At 43.7% G+C, this 25,846-nt stretch overlaps 1 protein-coding gene and 1 long non-coding RNA gene across 7 annotated transcripts in view; one reads left to right on the forward strand and one right to left on the reverse strand.

Annotated features, from left to right (window-relative positions):
* DISP1 (dispatched RND transporter family member 1) overlaps positions 1-25,846 on the reverse strand; it is a 188,193-nt gene that overhangs the window by 137,265 nt on the left and 25,082 nt on the right. The gene's annotated exons all lie outside the window — the stretch shown is intronic.
* Positions 25,385-25,846, forward strand: part of LOC123585346 — a 29,048-nt gene continuing 28,586 nt past the window's right edge. The window contains exon 1 of the long non-coding RNA XR_006706107.1: positions 25,385-25,425. This is a non-coding gene — a long non-coding RNA (uncharacterized LOC123585346). The remainder of the gene's footprint in view (positions 25,426-25,846) is intronic.

Raw genomic sequence — 25,846 nt, forward strand, 5'->3', positions numbered from 1 at the left:
ATAGAAAGGGAAAAAAATCTGTAGTGATTTTTAATTGACAAGTAGAGTAGGTATCTTATAAAACAGAAAAACAAATTTTAAGACTGTTGAGAACTAAATATTTTAATCACACAATTAATGCAGACTTAGGGGATGGAATCTATATATGCCACGCAAATTAAACTGCAGTGTTTTCCACTCATTAGCAAATATGTTGCCATTTAAAGTAGGTTCGCATCCAGAATACAAAAATGCACAGGAACTAAAAGATAATGGTTATTCCAAAGAGATGGGTCCATATATACGAGACACAACACTAGACGGGTCTGCACTCCAGATCACTGTTTCTCTACGTTTTGTTATCATCTAAGATGTCTTTTTAGACATTTTTCCCTAGTCAGGCTCACTCGTTATTACCCAGTAATACACTCAGTATTGCCAGCAATACACTGGGATTCCCCGTAATCCCGGCAATACACTCAGTATCCTTTCATATTATGAATAGTCACCCTCCTATGTAGATTAAATTGTTTCTTGTTTCTGTATCTTACAGGCAAAAAAGATGTACTCAGCTCTAACTAGACCTTCCAAAATTTTAACCGAAGATGCTCCAAGCTGTACATTTTTAAATCCAATGTATCTAAAACACACATGATTTATTTCAGCGGGAAAAAGGGATGACATCAATTATATTTTTTTTATGTTTTTGGCAAAAACATTTACTTAGCCTAGAAAAGGTTAAAAGAGGAACAGAAGTGCCTACCAGCCTTTCCAATGAAATACTTATCAGAAAATGTTCACAGGAGGGTAAAAAACAGAGGCACAGAAGTGCATTCCAAAATTCCAGAGAAGGGGTTTCCTTAAGAAAATATTACTGAATATTAGAACAGCCACAAGTATGCCAGGAAACCTGCTGAACATAAGCACAAGTACTAAGGAAAAGTGTGACTTGTATTCAGGGGGGAAGAGAGGAGGGAAAGAGAAGGTCTTCATGGCACATGCACGCCAAGGGGCAATAATGCTCCGATTCTGCAAGGGACCAGTAAGAATAGGACATGTGCTCTGCACGCAACAGCCCACGTCAGAAGCCTGCTTCTCATGAAGACCTCTGCCTCCGGGTGGCTTTTCCCCAAAGAGCCACAGGTTACCTGAATTAACAAGAAACTACATTCACATGTGCTCTTTCCTGACATCATATTTAAAGGTAAACCAAGTTTTACTTTTGGTATTTCACATGAACACAGTACAGTTTTTTTTAATGTTTATTTATTTAATTTTGAGAGGGAGAGAGGGAGGCAGATCATGAGTGGGGGAGCGGCGTAGAGAGAGAGGGAGACACAGAATCCGAAGCAGCCTCCAGGCTCTGAACTGTCAGCACAGAGCCCAACATGAGGCTTGAACCCACGAGCTGTGAGATCATGACCTGAGCCGAAGTCGGACGCTCAACTGACTGAGCCCCCCAGGTGCCCCCACACGGTACCATTCGTAATGCAGCAGCCACTTAACTTCCTTCTACATATTTGCTGACATTTAAAATTTCTTGTTTCTTAAAGTTTATTTATTTATTTTTGAGAGAGAGAGTGCGAACATGAGCAGGGGAAGGGCAGAGAGAGAGGGAAAGGGACAGAATCCCAAGCAGGCTCCACGCTGTCAGCACAGAAGCCCAAGCGGGACTTGAACTCGCAAACCATGAGATCATGACCTGAGCCAAAACCAAGAGTTGGATGCTCAACCAACTGAGCCCACCCACCAGGTGCCCCTAAAATTTCTTTAGGATGGTAATTACTTTCATATGATAATTAGGGATAAAAAGCATTTAAAAATGAAAATTAAAAGTTAAAGGAAAAAACTATACTAATAGGTTTAAAGCTTTTTTCCCCTTTGCTTATAGTGAAAGTACTACTTTTGCAATGGAGAAAATTTGTAATAAACTGTTTTTCAATGGCTTAATCAAGCATTTGCTTTCAAATTTTCTTACTAAAATACAATTAATCAACTCTTATAAATGACTTGTATCAATTCATCATTCTATCAAAATTGAAAAGACAAGACCAGCGGCAAGATAAAGATCATCACTAAGCAGAAAGAGCACAAGAACGGAAGGAAAGACCAAGTTCACCAAAGACAATTAAAGATGATGACTAGGAATGCTGGAAGACAGAGAGGCAGCACAGCATTAAGAGTGCAGTCTTCAGTACCAGAATGTTAACGTATGGGTTCAAATCCCAGCTCTGTCTTTTCTCAGTTAGACACCTTAGGGGTTTTTTCTGAGAGACAGAGAGCATGCGTGCGTGAGCGGTATCTTAAGAAGTCTCCACGCTTATGTGGAGCCTGATGCCAGGCTCGATCTCCCCACCACAAGATTATGATCTGAGCCAGAATCGAGAGTCGGACATTTAACCCACCGAACCACCAAGACACCCCTAATATAGGGTATCTTAAGAGAAGCATCTTAACTTGTAAAGCCTCAACTGTTTCATCTGAAAACGATACTAAAAGTTGCTATCGCACAGGTTGTTTTAAGGTTCAAATGAGATAATGCCTTCAGCGTAGAGGCTGGTACATAATAAACACCCAACAGACATCGGCTCATAAAAAAGACAGACACGAGGCACGTGGGTGACTCAGTCGGTTAAGTGTCCAACTCTTTATCTGCGCTCAGGTCTTGATCTCGGGGCCTTGAGTTCAAGCCCCGCGCTGGGGGTCTGCGCTGGTATGAAGCTCACTTTAAAAAAAGACAGATGACGCTACCACTCTGTGGCTCTTTAGGTACAATGTTAAGTAGGAACACTGCTGTGGAGCTGTAGGGCACCCAGCTACATTTCCACAGACTTTCGTGAAGATGTCATCTGAGTCACGACCAACGCGTTGCACCGCTCTGTTTCCAACGTCAGGTTAACACTAATCTTACAGGGTATAAAAGAGTACTCAGGAAGCAGCCACCTAGAACTGCACGAACACTGAGGAGCACACGTGTGAGTCTGAGTGCCACTCGGTGGTCCTGACAAGCCACTCACTGTCCGGGCTTCACTTTCCTCGTCTCTATGATGGGGTGGCAGCACTCACCTGACACGACTGCTAGGCTGATAAGGAGTAATTCATGTTGCACGCTTAGCACGGCGTCCAACACACTGCAAGCCATCAAAAAGCACGAAGACAGCAACTATGGTGATGATGGGCACGGCACTTCTCTTACAGCCAGACAGTAGAAGACAGGGGCCACGCCATTCGATTTCTCTAAGAAAAAACACTGGGCGATTGCTTTTTAAAGTCAAAAACACCACCTGCTGGAAGGCAGTCTTTCCTGAGAGCACGGTGAGATACACGTGTCTCATTCCCATCAGTCCACGAAGTGAATTCGAACGGATGAGTGAATGAATGAATCAGCGAATAAATTAAACAAACCACTGAAACAACTTCACCAACCTACTGAAATGCAGCGACCTCAGTGATATACTACGATTGCGACCGAGAACTAGAAACTCCTCACCAAGCCCCAGCTGACAGAGCCCCGGCGGCACCAAGCAGGTAGACATGGTTTTGGAAGTCTCAGCTTTGTTCTGCAGCGTTCTGAGTCTCCCTTATTATAAGAAAGAGAATTAGTCCGAATCTTAACGTAGACTGGAATGAAAACATATTAGCTTTGACTGAAAGAAACCAGTCACAGAACGCCTCATACTGCATGATTCCATGGATGTGAAATGTCCTGAACGGGCAAATCCACAAAGAAAGTAGGTCAGTAGTTGCCGAGGGCAGAGGCAGGAGGGAAGGGTAGGAGCAGTGACTCCTAATGGGTACGGGGTTTCTCTTGGGGGGATGTTAAAATTTTCTAACATTAGATGTGATGCTTGCACAACCATCTGTGAATATACTAAAAATCACCGAACTATATACGTACAAGATGTGCATGGCTATGGTATGTGAAATAGATCTCAATAAAACTTTAAAAAGTTAGAGATTTTTTTTTAATGTTTTTTTTTGAGAGACACAGACAGACAGACACACACACACACACACACACACACACACACACACAGCGTGAGCGGGGGAAGGGCAGAGAGAGAGGGAGACACAGAATCGGAAGCAGGCTCCAGGCTCTGAGCTGCCAGCACAGAGCCGGATGTGGGGCTCGAACCCACAGACTGTGAGATCATGACCTGAGCCGAACTTGGACACTTAACCAACTGAGCCACCCAGTCACCCCAAAAAATTAGAGAGATCTATTAGCTTTGAGTATGTGTTCTTTTTCATGAATGTCAGTATTTTAAGCTGCAGGACTTGGCTCTTCAAGTTTTGTTTGTTTTGTTTTGTTTTTTATGAGTTGGCAATCTGACACCCTATTATAAAACTTCCTAAAAGTAGAAATTACATCACCATCACCAAAAAGTGCATCTATCCTTTAAAGCAATAAATCCATAATGCCTAGGTTTATCTCAAAATCACCCCTCATTTCAGTGAAACAATTAATGACTTATACACTTCTTTGAAAATGAAATTCCTGGCTAAAATGAGAACTGAATGACTTCCAGAAATCACATCCAAACGTGCCATGTATTAGGAACGAGTCCACGTAAGAACTTCTGTCGTCCGTGCTTTAGCTGGCCTTTCTTTCTGGCAGTACTGTGCACTAGGGCACCTGAGGCCCTTCTGCAGGGGATGCTGTGGGTCCACTGCTGGATCCTGCCCCTAAGGACTAACCCTCAGCGGCCGGAACCGTCAGCCACCCTTGGCTCCCAGCCAGAAGTCGGTCCGGGAGCTGCTCTCACCCCAAGCCCCCCTTCACTAGGGGGAGATGCAGAACCATTAGCCCCACGCAGGCTGTAGGACAGTTGCTAACACTTTCACCTGCGGTGATGTGGGCTGAAAGGCCAGACGAAGGGGCGTGCAGACACATCTCCGGCCTGAGACGTCAGGGAAAGTGGTCACTGCAAGGACTCTGGAATCACATGGCTCTTGCTGGGAGCCAAGATCGCACAAGGCTGCGTGTGATGGATCACCAGCTGAGGGTGAAGCGCCAAAGTCAAAGGGCCTCCTTGGCGGCACAGGCAGACCTGTCATCTCTGACAACCAACAACTGAAGCTTGGGCCAGGGACAAACCACAGAGCAGCTGAGCTGCCTCAAGTCAAGACTCTGATGAGGCAGGCATGCAACCGAGACTAGGACAAAGACATGTGGGGGATACACTTGTCTCCAGACGCCCAGGAGCTCTCGACCCTGCAAAATTAGCACCTTCCCTGCCTGAGGATGACGCAGAGCATTTTACCTTAGCAGACAAACCGTGGCCTCCGGACACTGTACTCCTTCTGGCCTCCAAGCCGATCGCAAAGACCAGCGCTCAGGAAGCACTGAGCCTGCCAGGAGGAAAGGCCCGCGGGCCGAAGGAGCTGCAGGGGCCAGAGGAGTATGTGCAGGACCCACCCCTGGGGATGCGGATCCAGGGGGACGGACTCAGCCGTCGGGTTGAGCTCATCTAGCCGGGGGCACTGCCCCCCACATAGGATGTAACCCTGAGGAGGATCCTGGAAACATTAGGACACTACCGACACAGTCTCGAAAGGTGGGGAAGTGGAGACCCTCAACATGTGAAGGAGAAATGCCAGAGCTGCTGTGGCAGACAGTGAATGAGGGAAGGGCAGGGCCAGGGAGCAGGTACCAGGGGACGCTGCACAAGCTGCTGGCCACCGCAGGGCCCAGAAGGCGCTGCATTTCCCAGAGCTTCGGGGAACGTACACACCAGAAGGGAATCGGTACTGGCGAGCAGCTCAGTGGGGGCTGACCGTCGGAAACACCGTTAGGGAGCTGGGTTCCCAGAGCTACGAAGACCTGGCCCGAAACATCGTGCACATAATCCCTAGGTCTAGAAGCTGCCCAAGGGACCGGCTCAAGTAAGGGCTGCAGCTGCACTACGGTTAACTCCTCCCTCTCCCCATTAGCTCCTCCCTCTCCCCACTAGCTCCTCCCTGTCCCCATTAGCTCCTCCCCCATTAGCTCTTCCATCCATCCCATCTCGCGTCACAAGCCCTCACCTCCCTACAAGCATGTTGCCAACAGAAATGTCCAAAACACCCCTGCATGCAAATCTCTGCCTCAAATCTCTATTCCCTGGAGAATCAGACCTAAGAGGAACTTAAACATTCAAAAGTGCTGGATGAGATAAAGTAAACATTCCTCAAATGCACAGTAAGAAATTAAAACTGAGAGGCCAAAACCAGGCAGGAACGGGAAACCACAGCAGCAAGCATGAGCTCGTAGTTGGGGCAGGGGTTCACCAGTTTCAATAACCAAGAGGCTTGAATTTTAACACCTATCAAGTAGCTGGAAAGGAGCACTTAACCCTGGGAGACAGGGAATCAGAATAAAATGCCGTCATAAAACCAATTTCCCCATCAAGGAAACTTAGCTACCTTGGCCCGGGTTCTAGGTGGACAAAAAACAAAACAAAACCCAAAATCTACACTGAGATAGCCTCCACAAAGACTTGAAGTTCAAATTTACACTACTTGCACGACCCAAGAAATCCAAGGCTCAGAAACTTCTCAAGAGTGATCTCTGACTGACCTGGCAGAAACAAATGTATAACTACTCAGGACCTGCAGAATTCCAACAATTAAAGCCTTACTGAAGATGAGCTCACAACCCAAAGTTGCAAAGCACATGAAGAAATAATCCACCATGAGGGAAAGAGCAGAAGTAAAAAATAACAATTAGACAACAAAACATTTCAGATAATAGTAGAGATAGAAATTATAAAGCATGCTTAAATTTATTAAGAACAAAAGTCATTATAAAACTTTGAGGGCCAACAAAAAGACAATACCAAAAAGGCCAGGTGAACATTAGGGGGTGGAAAGGAAGAATTTCATAAGCACTGAAATATTTTTTAAATGCACACAGTGGGTTAAACTGCAGATTAGAAAAAAAAAATTGTAAGGAAAAACCTGAAGGATAAAGACAATGATGGTTTGTTAACACATAAGATCAATGGAATCTGAATGAGGGGAGAACAACTTATAAAAAGTGTAAGGATGTAAATATAAAGACAGTTATGTCCTTGGTGATCGAAGCAGAGATATTAAAAACAAGCACAGTAATGGATACTGTGATAGCCTTCCCAACATCCACGCCCCCTATTCTGATATTTTGAGTATTACTCCTGCCTCACATAACCTGTATGTTTTGGGGGAATATAACCACCCTCATTCTAGAAATGGGGTGTGATGCGAGATAAATTGGTATAATTCCTGCCCCTGTCCCCACCCCGAGGTGTGGAGATGTCTTCTGGTAACTTCTGGGAAAGAACCTTTCTCTTCCTCTGCATGGTGTGTATGAAACATGACACCTGGAGCGGTCGCAGCCATTCTGTAACCATGAGGGGAGCCAGCCTAAAAGTCAACATGGAGATCAGAGCAGAGCTGAAAGAAATGCAGAGAAAGAGAGTAAGAGTCTTGACCAAATAGCAATGAAGACTGACCTATCTCTAAACTTTCCAGTTAAGTAAACACAATAAACCCCCTTTGGTTTTTTTTTTTTTTTCTAAGTTTACTTATTTATTTTGAGAGAGAGTGTGTGTGCGTGTGTAAGTGGAGGAGGGGCAGAGAGAGAAAGAGAGAGAGAATCCAAGCAGGCTCTGTACCGTCACCACAGAACCCGACGTGGGGTTCAAACTCATGAACTGTGATTCACGACCCAAGCCGAAACCAAGAGTTGGACGCTTAACCCGAATGAGCCACCCAGGAGCCCCAAGCTCTCCAACCCCTTCAGCTAGCTGGGCTTTCTGTTATTTGCAGCTAGAAGCATTCTGATAGACATGGTAAAAGCCAATGTTCTAGGTGATTTATTACTAAAATTCCACTGATTTAGACTGAATACAAGTTTTGAACTAGAAATTATTAGGGTATCTTTCAGAAATGGCGTGGGAAGCAAAACAAGGGTATGGCTGACATGGGAGATTTTCAGGGGTCGTAAGACTGTCATCTCCGGGAGCAGGAAAAGTGAGTGTTCCCACCATCGGAGGCCCTGTATCTGCCACAACTGCGGAAAAGAGCTAGAAGACCCTGGAGCCACAGGGAGAATGGGACACTTGTAAATGAGGTTTGCCTCCGGAGATGGTCCACTGAGCATCAAACCACCTCATCTTAACAGTCCTTCTGTTTTCATGCAAGTCTAAAGTTTACTCTTCTGAAAACTCAAAGATTTCTGGTTAAAATAGTGACTTGAATACATGCACTTATTTCCACTTACTCCCCAAACTCCACTCAAATGACAATAAAGACATTTTTTTTTTTAAGTATGAAACACTAAGGATAAAGACTAGAAGTGGTTATAGACCAAAGACATTAAGAAAATTTTGGAAGATGGAAGGAGAGGTGAGTGAGTAGCTTCTGCCGTAGCAGAACAGCAACAGTTGAACCCTAACTGTGTAGTTAAGGGGAGGCAGCACGAAGGCGGCACTCAGAAAGGCTCAGGAACATGGGCAGCTGCGGGTGGGGCTAAAGGAGGAGGAACGCGAAGTCTGCATGAGACAGGCGCTCCATGCGGCCTCCAACTCCCCAACTGACTCTTGCTCAGGCAGGAGAAAGAGCAGTCTACTCTCTGGGGAAAAAGACGGAACGTGCCAGACTCTGCACGGAGGCACTGCGGGCACAGGGTGTGAGGGTAAGATCGCAGGGAGAGAGAATGCAAGTTATATACTAAGACGTGAGTCTCCCTCCCCCCAGCTCTCTCCCCTACTCAACTGCCAGAGACAGGTGCACTCCCTCAGCAGGAGGCAGAGGGGTTCCTCTTTGCGAAGAAAAATCAGAAAAGACTACAGACATTGAGAGTCAGAGCTGTGTCATCATCAGGGAAATGCAAATCAAAACCACCATGAGATAGCACCTCACACCGGTCAGAATGGCTAAAATCAGCAACTCAGGCAACAGATGTTGGCGAGGATGCGGAGAGAGAGGATCTCTTTTGTGCTGCTGGTGGGAATGCAAACTGGTGCAGCCACTCTGGAAAACAGTGTGGAGGTTCCTCAAAAAACTAAAAATAGAACTACCCTACGACCCAGCAATTGCACTACTAGATATTCACACAAATAACACAAAAATACAGATTCAAAGGGGCACATGCACCCCGATGTTTATACTGGTGTTATCAACGACAGCCAAACTATGGAAAGAACCCAAACGTTCATCAACGGATGATGGATAAGGAAGATGCGGTATATACATACAATGGAATGCTACTTGGTGATGAAAAAGAATGAAACCTTGCCATTTGCAACTATGTGGACAGAACTAGAGTGTATTCTGCTAAGCGAAATCTGTCAGAGAAAGAGAAGTACCATATGACTTCATTCATATGTGGAATTTAAGAAATAGAACAGATGAACGTATGTAAAGGGAGGAAAGAGAGAGGGAGGAAAGAAACCATAAGAGACTCTTTACAAATAGAGAACAAACTGAAGGCTGATGGAGGGAGGTGGGTGGGGGATGGGCATTAAGGAGGGCACTTGTCGGGATGAACACTCGGTGTTATGTGTAAGTGATGAATCACTGAATTCGACTCCTGAAAACAGTATTATGCTATATGTTAGCTAACTAGAATTTCAATACAAACTTGAAGGAAAAAAAAGTCAGAGATGTGTCAATAAAATAAATCTGGTCTTCAACTAAACAGCCCTAGAGTGAAACCCGTGCACAGAGCTTCCGCTAAGACTGTTAATATTAGCTAAGCATTTGAGGAACCAGTGAAGAATTCTTCCACATGAAATAAAGAGACCAAATGAAATGGAAAAACAAATGAAAAAGAAGTAATCACTACCCAAAGAACTGTTGGGTTGTTATTTTTAACTGAAATCTGCATCTTCAGAGAGTTGAAAGTGTATCCATAAAACAGTAATGGGGCCCATTGAAAGGGATGTTTACTCAATAAGAAAAAGCTTTTAGAATTTTAAAATGGGAGCAGGAAATTAAATATATATACAATAGTAAGACTGGAAGATAAAGCAGAGGGAATCTCCCAGACACCAGAGAGAGAGGAAGGCGGAAAAAAGAAAATTAGAAGATCAAAATCCAGGAGATCCGATATCAGACTACAGAAATTCTAGAAAAGAGAAAGGGAGAATAAATCATTAAAAAGACAGCACAGGAAAATTAAACTCCAAGAAAAACAAGTTATGGGGAAAAGTGAATATAATCACAATCACCTTGTGTCTCAGCTACAGATAATACGCAATTATAATAATGAAGTCACTGACCAACGAAAAATCGTGTACCTGTTACAGGGGAGCAATGTTGAGGGGAAGAGGGAAATAATTGAGAAGCGAGGTATAAAAGAGCAAATCTTCATTCACCTCATTAAAAAGTGAAGAGACAAGTAAAAAAAAATAAGAAATGGCATCATAAATAATATTGAGGGGCGCCTGGGGGCCTCAGGGAGTTAAGCATCCCACTCTTGATTTCAGCTCAGGTCATGATCTCTCGGTTTGTGGGTTTGAGCCCAGAGCCTGCTTGGGATCCTCTCTTCCTCTTTCTCTGCCCCTCCCCTACTTGTGCACATACACACACGCCTGTGAACACTCTCTAGACAGAGAAAGAGAAGAGATAAAACAAAAATACAGAGGTAAGTATCAGAAGAAACCGCTGAAAGAATTCAAACCAGCCGCCTCTGCAGATACCAACCTAGTGGCGAGAAAGGGTAGGCGAAGACCCACATCTATTTTATAGGCTTGACTTCATTGTTTGACCTTTTAACATTAAACCTCTAAACCTTTGTGAGAAACCTTTTATAACATTAAGTAACACAAAATATCTCTCCATACATTTCTACAGTCTTCTATGTCTTAAACTGTAAGTTTTTCTCATATGGGTCCTCTTGCCCACGTCTTACTGTTTCATTCCAGATAAAGAATATTTCTGTTACGATTATGAACGTTACAAGTTTTCTTGTTCTCTCACTAGTTGCTATTAGCTATTTTACATACATTTTTAATTGAAATAATCCTTGCTCTTAATATTCTTAAATCCACTAACAACAGAAACCATTTTTATGACCTTCGATTTAGCATTGCGCCCCACCCACAACAGGTAGAAAGCAACTATTTAACAGTAGGTAACACTAACAGAGCACTTGCTGTGTGTTATATACTAAACCAGGACATTTCTCATCTCTAGTTTTCACAAGTGTTTTTTCTACTGAAGTATACCTGGTATTAGTTTCAGGTGAACGACACAATGATGTGATACTTGTATATACTGCAAAATGATCACCACGGCAATTAAGCCCAGTCAACTTCCAATACCCCAGAGTGACAAAGTTCTTTTTTTAAGAGGACCGACCCACTCTCCTAAGTACTTTCCAATACGCAACGCAGGGATCATTAGCTATCATCACCATGCCCCACATTACATCCCATGACTTACTAATAACTGGAAATTTATATCTTTTGACCCCCTTCACCCATTTTGCCCACCCTCACCCCCGGCCTCAGACGACCACCGATGTGGTCCCTATATCCATGAGCTCAGGTTTTCATTTTTAGATTCCACGTGTGAGATCATATGGTATTTGTCTTTTTCTGTCGGACTTATTCCACTTAGCACGATGCTCTCAGCATCTATCAGTGTTGTTGCAAACGGCAAGATTTCATTTCTACGGCTGAGCAGTTTTTATACACACACGCACACAGAATCGTATTTTCTTTACTTATGCATCGATGGACACGTAGGTTGCTTCTACATCTTGGCCACTATAAATAACGCTGCGACGAACATGGGGGTACAGATACCTTTTGAATTAGTGCTTTCATTTGCTCCAGATAAATACCCAGAAGTGGAATTGCTGGATTGTACAGTAGCTCTATTTTCAACTTTTTGAGGAACTTCCTTACTGTTTTCCACAGTGGCAGCACAAATTTACAGCCCCCCCCCCCAATAATCCATTAAAAAAAAAGTAACACTTATGTGTAGAAACATGAAAAAACCTACAGTCCCACCAACAGCGCATGAGGGTTCCCTCTTCTCCACATCCTCACCAACTTACTGCTTGTCTTCTGGAGGACGGCCATGCTAACAGGTATGAGGTGGTACCTCACTGTGGTTTTGATTTGCATCCCTGATGATGAGTGACATTGAGCATCTTTTCAAGCACCTGTGGGCCATCTGGATGATGTCTTCTTTGGAAAAATGTCTTTTCAGCCCCTCTGCCCATTTTCCAATCACACTGCTTTTTGCCATTGGGTTGCAGAAGTTCTTTATATATTTGGATATTAGTCCCTTATCACGTATATGATTTGCAAATATTTTCTGACATTCAGTAGGTACCCTACGACTCTTTAAGGTGGTGTTTTGTTAGGGCCACCAGGCGGAATGCAAGGACCTGTAACAAAGACATGTAGAAATGCAGGGGCTTAAATAAGACAGGTTTCTTTCTCTCTCATGTAACGGTTCAAAAGTGAAGGAGTGAGCAGCTCTGCTCCAAGGAGCCTGGGGCAGACAGCCGGTTCCGTTGTCTTCCTCCGTCGTATCTGTCGCTGGATCCAAGACTGCTGTTTCAATTCTTGCCATTTCCCAGCCAAAGAGAAACAGGAAATGAGGGCATCCAGGGCAAATAAGTCCTTAAGAGAACCCAAAAGTTGCCCACAATTCTGCCTTTCAAATCCCAATGCCCCAAACCTAGTCACAGGGCCTTATCCAGGTGCGACTCGCAGGGGAAGGCAGCCAGAGCTGGGTGCCCGTGGGCTAGCTAACACCGGACTGAGAAGTCTATTCTCAAAGGGGAGAACAACGGCACCTAAGGTTCACTTAGCAATCATGGTCACAGGTAGGGGTTATCGTAGCTACGCTTTAAACGAGGGAATTGAGAGAGCTATCTGCCAAAGGCCCCACGGCTAATAAGTATTCAGCTAGGGTTCAACTGTATATTCTGTCTCTAGTTCCTAATTCTACTAAATCATGCTAAGTGACAAGAGCAATACATATATACTTTAAAATTTCTTGCGAAATACAGCACAACTGGATTGGATCTAACCAAACGGTCTTGGGTGTCCAAAGTAGTGGCTTCCCCACCTACAGCAGTGTGGACCTTCCCACCTCCGTGTGAGGAGATTAACTCATTGCCTAATCCCCAGAGGCAGCTGTCATGCAAGACAATGCTGATTCTCCTCAGGACTCACCATCACCACCTCTTTGTTTCTAGACCTACAACTAGACTCCAGTCCCAACCGATCCCTAAAGGTGAGGTACAAAGTATGACTCAAGAGGAAGTGTGCTACATTTTAAAACAACTACTTGGGTTTTCTCATTTATACAAACAGAAATCCAGGGAACATGTGTGAAAATGGAAATTTAAGAAACAGAGGGTTGGATCAGGCTGAATTTATTGATATGGGCTCACAGAGAAATTCTGCTTTTAATGTTGCAGCTCAGGGAGTCAGAAAGGCTCCAAGGGCTGGTTGACCTGAAAGGTGGATCAAAAGATAACCTGCTGTGAGCAGACTGGAAATGCCCAACCTCCCTTGGTTTAATGCAAAGGAAGGGATTCAAAGGCTTAAGGAGATTGGAATGTTAGAGTGGGAATGTCATTTAAGATAGCTCACTCAGTGTGGGTGGATCCAGAAAGCATAATTTTCACCCATACTTGGAGAAATAAATTCGTGAGGGAGGGCACCAGCATCCTTGAAGAGCTCCATTAATTGCTCTCTTCCATTGGCCAGACCTTCCTTGCACTTGGAACCACAACCACCTCAACTGGAAAACCTAAATGCAATGCAAGTAATTGGATCCCAGAGAGGCAGCTGCCAGTGGTAGCTCTCACTCAGCAGCCAAAGACAAGGGGGTGTGGTTGGTGCAGGTACCACAACGGACAGCAGCCAAAACGGCCAACAGAACGGCAAGATCCACACAGACCTACGGCACTGGCCACTTAACTATGGGGTGCTAGAAGTGAAATACATACAAATTCTACCTGATCTGTTTAAGCCAAAAAGATCTAGGTCGAGTGAACAAAAGTCTAAGTCAAAACACGAAAACAGAGCCACGGTCGATCAAACAGAATGAAATCTTGCTGTTTTCAACAACGTGGATGGAACTAGAGTATGTTGTGCTAAGTGAAGTCAGTCAGAAAGACAAGTATCCTAGGACTTCACTCGCATGTGGAATTTAAGACACAAGACAGATGAACATAGGGGAAGGGAAGCAAAAATAAGATAAAAACAGGGAGGGGGACAAACTGTAAGAGACTCTTAAATACAGAGAACAAACTGAAGGTTGCTGGTGGGGTGGGAAGGACTAAATGGGGGATGGGCATTAAGGAGAACACTTGGGACGAGCACTGGGTGTTGTATGTAAGTGATGAATCACTAAATTCTATTCCTGAAACCATCATTACACCATATGTTAACTAACTTGGATTTAAATTAAAAAGAAAAAAACAGTAAAGTAGAGGAGTTTTTTCACCAAAAATAAAAATAAAAAGTAAAAATTGCTGACAATCATTAAAAAAAAAAAAAAAGGAGGATTCTATTAGTAAAGGGAGAATGGAAAGTGGATGTTGGAGAATAAATAGCACCCTTTGACTCAGCACCGAAAAAATTTTTACAACATATTAAATAAGAAAAGCAGGAAATAAAGCAGAATCAATTTTACATGTCTCTGTGTACCCATACACACGATTCTTTTTTCCTCTATATAAACAGTGGTTATCTTTGAAAAACTAACAAACAAACAGAGCCACAGTCCCCCAGTCGATTCCCGGACTGAAGCCAGTTTACAAATCCATGCCCTCCTGGGATAAACACCCTGGATACTGACTTGCCCTCCTTAAACACAACGCTTCTGCCAAAACTACCATCTGTGGACTTATAAAATACCTTATCCATTGTCATGGTATTCCACACAGCATTGCTTTTGATCAGGGAACTCACGTCATGGCAAAAGAAATGCCACCAATGGGCCCATGTTCTTGGAATTCACAGGTCTTCCCAAGTTCCATACCATCCTGAAGGCGCTAGCTTTCCGCTACAACAGTGGAATGGCGTTTTGAAGACTTGGTTACAGGGCCAGCTAGGTACTGGCAACACCGTGCAGGGTGCTGACAAAGGTCACCAGAAGACTGTCCACATTCTGAATCAGCATCCAATAATCGGGATCCCTTCCCTGATACCAGGATTCATGGGTGCGGGGGTCCAGGAATCCACAGGTAGAAATGGACATAATACCACTATTACCCCTACTGACTTACTAGCATACATTTTGTTTCCTGTTCTCATGACTTTATGCTCTGCTGACCTAGAGGACCTAGTTCTAAAGGGAGAAATACCATGCACCCGTAGACACGGTTCTGTTGAACTGGGAATTAAGGCTGCCACTTGGCCACTCTGGGTCCCTTTCCTTTGGGCAAGGAAGGGAGCTGTGGTGTTGGCTGGGGTGACTGATCCACACTCTCTAGGAGAAAAGGGACTACTACCCACAATGGAGGTAAAAGCATGTCTGGCATACAGGACATCCCCTAGGCTATCCCTTAGTAGTGCCGTAATTAAGATCAATGGAAAACTACAATGCAATCCAGGTGGCACTACTAACACTACAGATCCTTCAGGAATGAAGGTTTGGGCCACTCCATTAGGTAAAGAACCACAACGAGCTGAGGCGCTTGCTGAAGGGTATAGAGAATGGGCAAGAGAAGAAGAGTATAAATATCAGCTATGACCACGTGACCAAGTACAGAAATAAGTCTGCAATGGTCATGAGTATTTCCTGATCTTGTTATAATTGTGTTTACATGTCTACATACATACATTAAGCAAATGTCCATATGAAGCGAAATTCTTTGCTCACACGTATTAATACGCACAAATACAGCAACACCAAATATCTCTGAGGAGATGCGTACAAGTGCCAAGTTGACAAGGGGTGGATTTGTGATGGCTAATTTTATGTGTCAGGTTCAGGGGACTAAGAGATGTCCAGACAGCTGGTAAAACCTTATTTCTGGGCATGTCAGTGATGGCGTTTCTGGAAGAGCATTTGAATTGGTGAACTGAGTAAAACAAGACTGTGGTCTTTTCTGTTTTCTTTTTGCCAATGTGGGTGGGCATTATCCAATCCTTTGAGAGCCTGAACAGAACAGAAAGGCAGAGGAAGGGTGAATTCACCCTGTGTTTGATCTAGGTCATCCATCTGCCTGCCTTCAGACACTGGCGCTCCCGGTCCCCAGGCCTCTGAACTCCTTTGAGGACTTAACCATCAACATCCTCCCTGATCCCCAGGCCTTCAGACTTAGACTTGAGGACACTATCAACGGCCCTGGTTACGGTTTACAGATGGCAGCTTGTGGGACTTCTCAACCTGTATAACCGTGTGAGGCAATCCCTGTAATAAACATCTATCCACATCTATCTAGGTATGGAAGGCACTCTCAGTATTTAATTCCAAATCCCTCATTTTACACTAACAAAAACTCAGAAATCAAAAGTGTTGCTTTTAAGGTCCTCCAGCCAGTTAGTGAAAACAAGGGCAAGCAGAGGTCGTACACTGGTTCCCATCCCTGGGCTCTTTCCACTATGCTGTTCCATCTTCCAGGGAAGGCAAGCTTTGTCTTGTTGTAATTAGTCATTCCCATGTGTTAACTGGTTTAAGAAATTTTTCCTTCCACATGAGAACAAAGTTCTGGTCCCAAGTGGATCTGAAAGTCTGCTCAGACATTACCACTTCAGTACATTTACTGAAAATGAAACAGATTTTTGAAGTACAGAACAAGTTTTTAAATGTTTGCAAGGCAACAACTTATTCCCACCGTCCATTTCATTGAGCGCAGTAGTGGTGATCAGAGCTGGAAAGCTCACTTCAGTTGTATTACCAATGGTGGAGGGAGGAGACGATGACTCCGGTACAGGGAGAATACAGCACGACCGGTGTATCTCATGGTCCCGATGACTCCAACTTGGTTTGAGAAGATTATTCATTACCTTGGTCAAGGATCCAAATATCACCCAAGTAAAATTAAAGAATAAGTGACCCTTTCAAAATCTGAAATCACCTTTTGTTCAGTGAAGCTGCTTCTGACAACGGGTGTACAACCCAGCAGAATGCAGTGTCTGCACTCTCAGAAATCTATCTATGAAAGAGCATAACAGATATTTAGCCTAAAAACAAACACTGAAACCCACAAGATGGGAATGTGGAATGCTCATATCAAAGGAACTTATTCTCAATGACACACAAATAGTTACACATGAACACTTTTACCTAGATAAAAATTAATTAGATAAAATTAACCACGATTAACTGGTTCCTGTTAATGCTGCCACTGTACCCAGTACTTTTTTTTTATTTTTTTTAATGTTTATTAATTTTTGAGAGACAGAGAGAGACAGAGCATGAGTGGAGGAGGGACAGAGAGAGAGAGAGAGAGAGAGAGAGAGAGACAGGGAAGCAGGGAGGCAGCCTCCGAGCTGTCAGCACAGAGCTCGACGCGGGGCTCAAACCCATGGACGATGAGATCATAACCTGAGCTGATGTCAGACGCTCAACCGACTGAGCCACCCAGGTGCCCCAGTACCCAGTATTTTTGACATATGATTTTTCATCTCAACAACCCCACAACATTTTATTTTTGCCGCTGATAAAAAACAGTGAACATTCACCAGAAGTTGAGTAACTCGGGGGCACCTGGGTGGCTCAGTCAGGGAGCATCTGACTCTTGATTTCAGCTTGGGTCATGAGCTCACAGTTTATGAGTTCGAGCCCCTGCATGAGGCTTTGCGTTGACAGCACAGAGCCTGCTTGGGATTCTCTCTCTCCCTCTCTCTGTCCCTCCCCTGCTTATGCTCTCTCTCCTAAAATAAATAAACTTAAAAAAAAAGGGGGGGGGAGGAATTGAGTAACTTGCCCAGTATCAGTAACTCTTATGTAATCTTACCAAGAGAAGAGTCAAATACTTTCAGAAAAACGAACCTGAAGGATATATTTTGCTTATTAAAGAGAAGGATATGGGCATTATCTTCAACCATAAAGTCCTAACTACCATCTCTGCATGTATGAATGTGGACTTACGTACGCGACACAAACAGCGTAGCATCTGGAAAGCAGGCGGCCTGCAGGACACGTTAGGGGTACGCTACCTGGCTCTGATAAGACGTCTCAACGGAGAGGCCCACGCACGCCACCACGTCTACGTTATCTTTCCTCGGACCCAGACCAAACTCCTTTTCTGAATTCGCCATTCAACCGCCAAGTCTGCATTCCTGTTTGCCCACCGCTACCCCCACATCCCTCGTTTCCGCATCTGCGTCCTCCAGATTCCCATCTATTACCTCATTCCTTTTCATTGGATGCAGATAGAGAACTCAGAGAGCCCAGAGCGAGCCTCCGGCCTCTTCCTGCAGCGATGAGCCCCCGAGAGTTAGCCTATCCATCCCGCTACAGGGTAGGGTGCCATGCTTTGTTCACAGTCTTTTCTCAGATGGAGAAGAAATACCCCAACTTCTGAGGACAAGGGTTGAACAGCAAGAAAATGATTAAAAGTTCTTAAACTCCGAAATGAACAAAAGGAGATAAGCGCGTGTAATAAAAGGTCCCGCTCAGGACCGGCGTTAAGGGCACCGCGGCACACCGCCGGCTCGCCTCCAGGCCTCGCGCCTGCCACGCACAGCTCTGTGGCTCCCTCGGCCTCGCCTTCAGGCCTCGCTGCAACAGCCACCGGCAGGAGGAATCCCTTCACTAAAGAGAAAGATTGAGAACTACTTGCTCAGAGAGCCACAAATCAGAGGACAGGCCAAGAGTCAGGCCCACGTCGTCCGGCTCCAGTTCCACCGCACCCACATCGCGGAGGAAACATCAATCTGGATGCCGTCAGGTGGATTCAGAGCCCACCTGGGGCACGTGAAGGGAATTCCATGCTTCATACCGTAGCGTGGGTCGTGGCAGAGCAGTGTCCACCCGAGGAAAGCAGGGAGCAGCGAAAGGGGCATCAGCTCTCCAGAACAAGGCCCAGCAAGGCTCCAGCCTGAGCCCGTCCTCCAACCCCTCCTTGGGCCAATCCTCCCCCTCCCCCCGAGCCTGCTCACAGTTTGCAAATGTAGAAAAATGGTCCTACAGCCTAGTGGGGGGGACACCCCACTATTAAATACTGTTAACCCAGGACCAGAGTCCGTGAAATGTCCCTCAACAAAAAAGCAGACAGTCCAGAAGGACTTACTTAATATTCATCCTTTTGGGGTCGCCTGGGTGGCTCACTCAGTTCAACATCGGATTCTTGGTTTCAGTCCGCTCATGATCTCATGATTTCATGGGATTGAGCCCCGTGTCGGGCTCCACGCTGACAGTGTGGGGCCTGCTTAGGTTTCCCTCTCTCTCCTCTCTCTCTCTCTGTCCCTCCCCCCTTCAAAATAAATAAATGTTAAAAAGAAATCTGTTTTCAGACTTTTCTTTCTTCCTCAAAAGTATACTCAAAGTGAGCCTCCAGACAGAATGCAAACTGGGGTAGCCACTCTGGAAAACAGTATGGAGGTTCCACAAAAAATTAAAAATAGAACTACCCTATGACCCAGCAACTGCACTACTAGGTATTTATCCAAGGGATACAGGGACACAGGCACCCCAATGTTTATAGCAGCACTATCAACAACAGCCAAAGTATGGAAAGAGCCCAAATGTCCATCAACAGATGAATGGATAAAGAAAATGTGGTACATATATACAAATGGAGTATTACTCGGCAATCAAAAAGAACGAAATCTTGCCATTTGCAACTACGTGGATGGAACTGGAGGGTATTATGCTAAGTGAAATTAGTCAGAGAAAGACAAAAATAATATGACTTCACTCACATGAGGACTTTAAGAGACAAAACAGGTGAACATAAGGGAAGGGAAACAAAAATAAGATAAAAACAGGTACGGGGACAAAACAGAAGAGGCTCATAAATATGGAGAACAAACTGAGGGTTACTGGAGGGGTTGTGGGAGGGGGGATGGGCTAAATGGGTAAGGGGCACTAAGAAATCTACTCCTGAAATCATTGTTGCACCATATGCTAACTAACTTGGATGTAAAATTAACAATAAATAAATTAAAAAGGGGGGGGGGGGCGCCTGCATGGCTCAGTCGGCTGAGCGTCTGACTTTGGCTCAGGTCATGATCTCATGGCTCATGAGTTTGAGCCCCATGTCGGGCTCTGTGTTGACAGCTCAGAGCCTGGAGTCTGCTTCGGATTCTGTGTCCCTCTCTTTCTCTGTCCCTCCCTCGCTCATGCTCTGTCTCTCTCTCTCTCTCAAGAATAAATAAAACATTTAAAAAAATAAAAAAAAGGGGCGCCTGGGTGGCTCAGTCGGTTAAGCGTCCGACTTCAGTTCAGGTCACGATCTCGTGGTCCGTGAGTTCGAGCCCCGCGTCGGGCTCTGGGCTGATGGCCCAGAGCCTGGAGCCTGGTTCCGATTCTGTGTCTCCCTCTCTCTCTGCTCCTCCCCCGTTCATGCTCTGTCTCTCTCTGTCTCAAAAATAAATAAACGTTAAAAAAAAAAAAAAAAGCCTCCAGAAAGGGGAGTATTCAAAAGTTTTTTTGGAAGTCATCTGGTGGTTCTTATAGGGGAGAAAATCCATTTCCCTTCTACCTTTCTAAGTTGTCAGACGGGTCTCTATAAGAAAAGACAAATTCACGAAAGAAAGCATACAAATTTACCTCATACAAACTTTACGTGATACAGGAAACTTCATAAGGAAATGAAGACCAAAGAAATAGTTATACTAGGTTTTTATACTAGGTTTGATCAAAAGTAAAGAGAAAATGAAAAAAAATGCAATAGGACAAAAAGGAATGTGAGCTGAGAAGGGTAAATGGGGAAACAGTCTTCTCGGCGTCCCTCCTCTTTGGAGAGAAGGGTACTCCTTTCCTCCGGCACAGGGAGGGCACCTCCATTTGAGGGTCTAGACCCACTTCAGGGAAGGTCAAACAGTCCTCCCGCACGTGCCATTTCTCGAATTCCTTCAGTTTATAAAATTCAACGTGCCAAAGGGCCATATTCTGGGGTAGCACGTCCTGAACCCTGTCATTCTCCCGTGTGAAACTTTCCCAGCAGGTTTCACAGTCCACACACCGAGCTGGTGGACTGTCCTCTAACTTAGTGACCCAGTGAACAGTGTCTCGTTTCAGGAGGTGGTAGTGCAGGTGTGAGTAGGTACCCCCCCCCCCCCCATTAGGTCTCTGTATGGTGTGAACAATCAGGCCTTTAAGAAGGGACGTTTCCCTAGCAGCAGGAGGAAAACAAAGATGGTTAGAACAAACTATAAACTCAGTTTTTGAGTCCAGAAGGCAGTCAGGTAAGATTCTACCTGCTCAGCTCAAAGCATCTTTCAGACGGTGGAGTGAGGACAGGGGCGACATTGCAACAGATTCTCTGGCTTTGCAGTTCGAACGTCTGTGTGAGGCCATCAGGTGACCCCGTGAACTTCCCGAGTGGCCCACACAGCTACAGGCAGGAAGGGAGCTCACACATGACCTGCTGGGTCACATCAGGTCAGCTAGCCTCAGCTTGCAGGGTTCAAGAAAAGGACAGTTTTAGTTCTGAATGGTCCCAAAGCGAAAGGGCAGGGAAAAAAATTAGAAATGTTAATTTGGAGTCTTACAGCCAGGTACTGAGAAAACCAGAAGAACTCAGGATCCAGCCCACTCTATAGATAGATATTTTAAGAAAGTTTACAATTTCCTAATGAAAACCTTCAACTCAATCGACTACAGTTAGCTCCTGAAATACTATTTTTCTCTCTTTAGTCACTCCCATTTCTATCAAAGATAAGAAAGTATTTGTTTGCAAAATAAGCCTAGCCTCAATAAGTGGCCTGATTATTTACACAAGTGCAGCTACAACATTTGTGTTCTGTGGTCAAAATGACTGAAATTTTTAAGTTTGCTTTGCTGCAATTTTTTTTTTAATTTTTTTTTTTAACGTTTATTTATTTTTGAGACAGAGACAGAGCATGAACGGGGGAGGGTCAGAGACAGAGGGAGACACAGAATCTGAAACAGGCTCCAGGCTCTGAGCGGTTAGCACAGAGCCCGACGCGGGGCTCGAACTCACGGACCACGAGATCATGACCTGAGCCGAAGTCGGACGCTTAACCGACTGAGCCACCCAGGTGCCCCATGCTTTGCTGCAATTTTTAAGGACTCTCAGCTTCCAAAGTTTCTCATGGCTGGGAAGCCAAGCCAGGAAACTGCCACTATATTTTGCCTTCAGCACCTATAGATTTAGCTGAATTCCTCTCTTCCTAAGGGTCCCAAAATATTTTAAGGTTCCTGGGCCTCCCAGGCAGCGACATTCCTTACTCACTTATAAGGCTGGGAAACCTGTAAGCCAGATACCAGGCCAGTTTTTCCCCCAAGAGAGTTTCATTACCACCGCTCTATAAAGACCATCTTAGTTCCTTAAAACCGTCTGGTCACATCTAATTGTATACATCATTCTCAAATGTGACAGTCGAGTCAACATCGGTAATATAACCAAAGCTTTCAATGACATCCTATTACAAGGAAAAGAGATTCTTGTAGGACCTATGGAAATAACGATATTGCCACGAAAATAAAAAGGCAGTAAGAGTCTCGGGGTTCTGGAAGGACCAGGGAGGGAGAAAAAGTCATTGTTTCATCTCCGTTCACAGAAGTATACTTTACCAAACTGCTGTAAGTAACAGACAGTTTAAGAGAAAAACCAAATATTAAAGAATGAGCAATGTTTCAAACAAAAAGTTGTCAAAAGAATTATAACTCTCCTCAGCAGTTCAGTCTCATGTAATTAATTCTTTTTCTGGTTGATCTTTGATCAGCAGTTTTAGAAACCCGCAAACTTCATCAGTTTGGAAAATTACTCAGACCACTGGCATGGTCTCCAAGTCATTCATGGGAGGGCATCACTGGGCATTGTGGCCTGTAGCTGATTGTAAACACTTTCAGACAAGGATCAGGAGTTAAACACCACCACCACCACCACCAGTCCGTACACGACACAAGACCATAAAATGGCCCTGGTTAAAGGTCTGATGAGGTCACTCCGACATAACTGACCAGGCACTGTACTTCAGTGACATAATAACCAGAAAAGTATGACTGATAACCTGATGCTGAACACCTCATAAACATCAAAAGTACTGAAGAATTTCCATGAACTTCATACAATTCGGAAATATTTATATTAATAGCACATATCCATACATTATAACCTAAAGAAAGCTTATGGTCACTTGATTTGACAATACTTCCAACACAGTTTAATACAGCAAATAAGCCCAATTAGTTTAACATCTCGCTCTTTTACAAAGTGAGAAACAAATCCTTTGAGATTTTCCAGGGACTTTCTTTAAAAGCTCAAGTCAGTTTAAGTCACCAAGACTTTATTTAGAATTGGATTTTGGAAAACTGGTCAAAACCGTCAACAGATTTGAATGCTTGATCAAATAGCACCATAGATCATTCTAATACTTAATTATCTATTTAACCAAAATGACAAAAAGCTCCTAAAGGCAGATACAGAAGGTAACATAGTTGTGAAAAAACCCTTAGCTGTTTTAATATTGAGAAGATTTGGTTTTCTTAAGTAACCAAAGACCTGATAAGCACATGAAGCCCAGGAAATCATTCTGATAACAAAATTTTGGTTCCCCAGGAAAATTACTTAAAACATAAAGAAAAAATCTTTTTACAATTTCTTAATGAAAGCACACCAATAAGCCAAGAAAATTCATCATTCTAGTTTTACATCAGTATACTTCTGATATTAAGGTTCATCTTTTAATTTACAAATAAAGCTATTCAATCTTGGCAGCTTGACAACACAATAAAATCCCTTTTCCTCAACCCTTCTACAAACTTTTAAAAAATGTATCTACCTAGTTTTCATTTTTCATCTACCTACTCTTTTCATTTTTCTATTCTAGAACAGCCAGCCATATCCTATATTAGGACAAATTACTTTCTCTCCTAACAAAAATATATCCTTTACACCTTATATACTTTTTCTTATCATAAACACGTTTTCCTTGCATAGTATGCATACTTTTCTTCTTTGCCTTTATTATTTCTAGTAGTTTCATTTACACAATCTATAAGAATGTTTAACCCTCAGTAACCCTAATTTTCAGTGAAAACTAGGAAGCAGGCAATTATGAGCTGTCTGCCACATGCTAACATCCTGTAGTAAACTAGCAAATCTATGAATTCATTACTGCAGTTTCTAGAGGCATATGCTTCCTCTAAGTACAACTTTTGGATGTGACAAAGGACATGTTTGCTAAATAGATGCACATAAATATCTCTTGTCTCTCTATAAAATTTAAGAAGCAAAAAGTACATAAATTTATGTTCTGCAGTTAGTATTCCAGTGCTTTATCTTATTTGGAAATGGTCTAGATATTCAATGAATATCCATCATTTAACTTAGTATAGCTTTAATGTTTCAAGTTATCAAAAAATTTTTGGAAACTCTTTTTAAGTGGACAGGGGAGCCTGGGTGGCTCAGTCGGTTAAGCATCCGACTTGAGCTCAGGTCATGATCTCCCGGCTCCTGAGTTCAAGCCCCATGTCAGGCTCTGTGCTGACAGCTCAGAGCCTGGAGCCTGCTTCGGATTCTGTGTCTTCCTCTCTCTCTGCCCCTTCCCCACTTGTGCTCTGCCTCTCTCTCTCTCAAAAATAAACATTAAAAAATTTTTTTTAAAAAGTACACATGTTATACAACAAGATTGTTTTTAAAAAGCTCATAAACTTTTACCCCTCTTATATTAATTCACTTGTTCTTAACAAGTATGCCTGAATTAATCATGAAAATTTTGTGAGATATTAAATAAAACTATCCATCATTTTAAATGATTTTTCTTGTGGACAAATCAGGCAGGCATGAAAAATACTTCATGTCTCCCGTCTGTCTGTCTGTCTGTCTTTCTTTCTTTCTTTCTTTCTTTCTTTCTTTCTTTCTTTCTTTCTTTCTTTTTTATTTTGCTGTTGTCCTTGACATATATCAATTTATTTTGATTGTACCTTTTGTTCTTAGGTTGGATTTATATTTTCATAATCTTATGCATTTAGTAGAGATAACATAAGCTCATGTGACCAGTAAACCCAGGTAGGAAAAAACTGTATGGCTGCATTATATTTAAGGCTGACAACCTTAAAAATTTATCTGTTTTGATTTTATTAACAATCTTAAAGCTAGCTTTATTTACCAGAGGTTAACCCAGCTCATGTGAACTTTAATTTTTTTTTTTTTTTCAACGTTTATTTATTTTTGGGACAGAGAGAGACAGAGCATGAACGGGGGAGGGGCAGAGAGAGAGGGAGACACAGAATCGGAAACAGGCTCCAGGCTCTGAGCCATCAGCCCAGAGCCTGACGCGGGGCTCGAACTCACTCACGGACCGCGAGATCGTGACCTGGCTGAAGTCGGACGCTTAACCGACTGCGCCACCCAGGCGCCCCGTGAACTTTAAAATAAAAGGCTTGGGTCAGTTTCTATATTCTTTAGAGTTGTAGCAGAGTTGTAGCAATACTTGAATTTATGTAAGTGCTCATTTATCTCCAAGTTCTCTTGAAAAGACCTCCTTTAAGGGATTGTATAAATGAACCTCGTAATACTTTCCTGAGATAGAAAAATATCGCATACACATAACCTACAGATGCATACAAAGATTTCACAGCTTCCACTCTAGAATTTTAGCGGTGGGGTACCTGGGTGGCTCAGTCAGGTAAGCATCTGACTCTTGATTTCAGCTCAGGTCATGATCCCAGGGTCATTGGATAGAGCCCTGCATCGGCTCAGCCTGGGGCCTGCTTAAGATTCTCTCTCTCTCCCGGGGCGCCTGGGTGGCTCAGTCGGTTGAACGTCCGACTTCAGCTCAGG

The sequence above is a fragment of the Leopardus geoffroyi genome, chromosome C3, assembly GCF_018350155.1.
Source record: "Leopardus geoffroyi isolate Oge1 chromosome C3, O.geoffroyi_Oge1_pat1.0, whole genome shotgun sequence".
NCBI lineage: Eukaryota > Metazoa > Chordata > Mammalia > Carnivora > Felidae > Leopardus > Leopardus geoffroyi.